We start from the raw sequence: 4,360 nt of genomic DNA on the forward strand, positions 1-4,360 counted from the left end.
TGCCATGGCGCAGAGCCATAGTCCCCCAGCACCACCTTCTGGAATCGGCCATTGAGATAGGAGCGGAACCACTGCAAAGTAGTGCCTCCGACCCCCAGTCCCGCTAGCCTATCCAGAAGGATACCATGGTCGATGGTATCGAAAGCCACTGAGAGGTTCAGGAGAACCAACAGGGACGCACTCCCCCTGTCCTTCTCCCTGCACAGGTCATCGTACAGGGCGACCAAGGCAGATTCAGTACCATACCCGGGTCTGAAGCCGGACTGAAATGGGTCCAGATAATCAGTTTCATCCAAGAGAGCTTGGCATTGTCCCGCCACCACCCACTCCAACACCTTGCCCATCTAGGTTCTTGCCGTCACGAAATGCTGCAGACTGCATGGGGGACATTCCCATTCACAGCAAATGCCAACGAGTGGGTTAGGTTTAGGTCAATCGGGACTCCTGCAATGTTTGATTTATGCAGGTTTGCCCACTTAGGAATTCTCTCCCTGTCTGGGGCACAGCACCCCTGAGGGGATGCCTTCCCAATTATACCACACAGAGTGTTGATGAACTGGTCACCTCACAGTCTTTTCTTTCTAAGGAAAAGGAGGAAGCTAAACAGAGCAATAGGTGTGAAACTGGTTGCATTCAAAACACATCCTTATGGGGAACGCAAGCCAAGCCCCTGGGATTTATATTTCTTGCTGGCCATGCCCAGGGATTCAGAAAATGGCCCAGAGAAAAAGCTGAAGCAGCTTGCTTTGCTGGGAAGATATTTTCCTGGAAAGAAATGTAAGCAATTTAGAACTGATTCCAAATCAAATGCTCAAGGTGGCTTTTGCTGGAATAGGGAATAAGGTAGGGTCCCCCCCCCCCCCGCTCCACCTGCACTGGTCTCAAAGCAAGGTGTTGCACTCACACCCATCAGCAATATCCATGTTGCACAGAGTCTCACTGCAGAAGGCCACAATCCTAGCTCCTGGCCCATTCCCTTCTCTATAACCATGGAATGTTGGTGATTTCCATCTTTCTCCCATTCCAAAAGGCTTAGTTATCAGCAGGCAGAGTTCCAAGCTAAACTATGCCAGTATTTCTAGCATTTTGGCCCTGCTGCTTTTGTCTGTGGGCATGCCCACCTTTGGAATGCAGTCCAAGAGCCTCTCTAAAATTGGGCTGAATGTGGATGGAGACTCCTGTGTCAAAGGACTGCCACTTAGGCATGGGAATTCTTGACTTCGGGGGACATGTCACCATTTGGGATTTCACTCAAGCAACAAGCTATCACAAGCAAGACTATTTGGCCGGTCCCAATATTTGACTGCCACACCAAAGTTCAGTTCCAGTGAAAAGAGCAAAGGGTTCTGCAATGCCATGCTTGGATAGCACAGTCACAGAAAAAGAAAGGGATTCTTTGAGCTGGCCAACAAAAGAAGTGGGAGTCTACTCTGTCATTTTCATATCCCTCCACCTCCTTGCCTGGGCCACCACACAGTAGCTTTTTCTACTGCTGCTCAAGGAGGAGATAATCCACAGCAGGACAAAAATGTCACTGCCTATAAGGGAAACAAAAGCAATTGCAAAACTTTTATCCTTCACACACCCAGTTAATATTCCTTTTCCCTGTATCTGTGGATTTCCTTGGGTTTTTAGACACTGCATGAAGATCAAGCACGAATACATACATGGCTGCTTTAAGATTTTTAAATTTGTTTCTGAAACCAAATGCCCTCCTCTCCCCTGACACTTTACAATAAGGGATGCAAAAGGCAAAAAAAGCAAACAGGCTCCTTCAAATGCATTCCTATTTCAGAGCATACAAAAATTTGCATAGGTGTGCCTGCTAGGTTTCCCTGAAGAAGTGGCTTGTCAGGAAACAAGCTATCAAAATGCTAATGATGCAGGGATTTCCTTGATGAAATCTCCTCTCTGACATGCTCCAGGATTTCTAGCACCATTTTTCCATCATCAACTGAGTACAATGCGGGTTTCTCCAAGGTAAGCATATAGGAGAGCAACCAAAGGGGCGGGATATAACTCTAACAAATAATTAGCAGTTAAATTAGATTAGCAGTTAAACGAAATGAAATTACTTATTTCTATTCACAACTCCGGAAGTAAATCAAACATCACATTTTCATATGTTAAATAGTAACCATATAGCTACGGGGCAATCCTATACATATCTACTTAAGAGTAAGTTCCAAATTGTTCTAAATTTTAGAACAACAGGGATTACTGCCCGGTAAGTATGTGTTCAGTTGCACAGAGATGGCTCTTAGGGTGCATTTCTAGCCATGACAACAAAGACATAACTCACACTAAGTTCAATAGGATTTACTCCCCAGCAAAGTGAGTCTTAGAATGCAGCCCCAACGTGGCAAAAAGCAAGGCAGGCATAAGTAAAAATTACACACATCTCAATTCTCCTGTAAATTCCACCTCCACCTCCCCCCCCCCCCCCCCCGCCCCGTAGCTTCGATAGCTTTTCTGCCCAGCTCGATGTCATCACGATCATCATTAGGGCTGCGATCGCATTGCATTCACATCGCACCTTTCCTCCCTCTCACGATGAAGCGGCTCTCCCCGCTGCGTTTTACAGCCCCCCAACAACAACCCTGCGAGGTGGCCCAGGCGGAGAGTCGGAGGGCCGGAGGGCCTGGCGGCTCCGCACTGAGCGCGAAGGACGCTCCGGGAAGAGGCCCTCGATCCACCAGCCCCGAGCTCCGCTCCCTCGGCGGAAGCACCTTCTCCCCGCCCGGCCCGGCCCGGCCCGGCCCGGCCCCCACTCCCCGGCTCGGGCTGCCTTTTCCCCGACCTGCCCGGCGCCGCGTCCCGGGCCCGGCCTCTCCCGCGCCCCCCACACTCCGCCGCGCCGCGCCACTCACCGGCGCCTCGAAAGGCCCTCGGACACAGCGCGCACGCGCGTGGGCCAATCCCAGCCTCCTTTGTTTTGGCCGGAAGGAGAAGAGGAAGCAGGAGCCGGAAGCAAATCGCACCCGTCGCTCTTGCCCCTCGGCGGCCCTTCTAGGAAGTTGTCTCGCTCGTTTTAACCCGCGAGAGGGCCGCCCGTGCTTTGTGCGGGCGCTCGGACATGGGAGAGCGTGGGGCGGCGGCGGGTGCCCGCCTTCTTGGAGGGGCCAAGCGGTGTGAATGGGGGGGGATCCTCTCCCCCCACAGCGCCAATGTAGTGCAAGGAGGGGGGGTGATCTGGGGAGATGCCTTTGCCACCGGGAAAGCCGTTCCACCCAGGCCGAAGAGAATTAGTGCCGCAGAGTGTCCCCGGGGCTTGCTCCATGAAGCCACCTTATCGCTTCTCCCTGCTACGATTGTGAGCCCTTTGCCCAATTGCCACAGCTTTTTTGCTTTTTTGCTCCCACCAAAGCTGCAAACAGCGATCTCCAAATTGACAGTCGCCCCCCCCCACCCCGCAGCTGGCCCTAGGTGGACCCACTCCCCCCCCTTTATTTTTCTTGGACTACAGTTCCATGGGTCTGAAAATGGGAATTCTCGCCTGTGCAAATGTCCCAGAGGGCACCTGCTCCGAATAGTTTGAATTTTCCTTTGATATGCCTATCAATGGAGGAACTGCAAAGGCAAAGCCAAGCTGCAAGTGATCTTTCTTTGCAAATATTGCAATATTGTTTCCCCTTCACACAAGATCCACAGGTTTTTGAGTTCCCTTCCTGTGAGTCTCAGTGCCATATTTTCCACCTATTCTGAAGACACCTGATAAGGTGGGAAAGTGCTTCTCTCCCCATTTCTTAACACTTTTGACAGCTGTCAAAAGTAGGATTTCTCTGGAAATAGAGATCTGGACAAGAGTAATGTGAACAAGGTGATATATAACAGTTAAAAAGTAGGATTACCAAGGTATATCTGCTTGGGTGCTGCAAATTGCATATTAACACGTGTAATATCCCTGTGATCCTCAGTGCAGCTTTGGAACTTGGAAATTTAAAGGAACAGGGTCAGAGGAACACCAGTGGCCAGTTTTGCACACACAAGTGCTTTACAGATACAGTCCCACCCCCACAAAGTTTCCCTCTCACACCTGTGATGAAAATCAATGTTCTGGTAAGCCATGTTTGCAGAGAGGGAATTTTGAGCAGATACGACGTAAAAGTCCAAGTAAAAAAAGTAAAAGTTAAACATTCCTCTCTTTCTCCACATCTCAGCTTTAAGTTCTTCCCCCAGATATTCCTTTGCTCTTTGAAGAGTTCTGCTGGGGCCATCCTATTTATTTAAAAATGTTCTGTGTCGTCCATTACTTTAAAAAGCCTCTGGACAGCTTACAAGGAAGGCCGGTTTACATATTACACGTATGAACCCAGAAAATCTAGTTATGCCCCTTTGGACATAGCCGGGGGCTTACTCC

General features: G+C 49.9%; 1 protein-coding gene across 2 annotated transcripts in view; it reads right to left on the reverse strand.

Moving 5' to 3' along the window:
- LOC123021694 (zinc finger protein 91-like) overlaps positions 1 to 2,920 on the reverse strand; it is a 13,553-nt gene extending 10,633 nt beyond the window's left edge. Inside the window, exon 1 of one of the 2 annotated variants that reach the window (XM_044426713.1) lies at positions 2,871 to 2,920. The gene's annotated coding sequence lies outside the window, so the exon portion shown is untranslated. The remainder of the gene's footprint in view (positions 1 to 2,870) is intronic. The other variant, XM_044426712.1, reaches the window with a different exon arrangement.
- Positions 2,921 to 4,360: the final 1,440 nt, after the last annotated feature.

Source organism: Varanus komodoensis, unplaced genomic scaffold (genome assembly GCF_004798865.1).
Source record: "Varanus komodoensis strain SLA01 unplaced genomic scaffold, ASM479886v1 scaffold172, whole genome shotgun sequence".
Taxonomy (NCBI): Eukaryota; Metazoa; Chordata; class Lepidosauria; order Squamata; family Varanidae; genus Varanus; species Varanus komodoensis.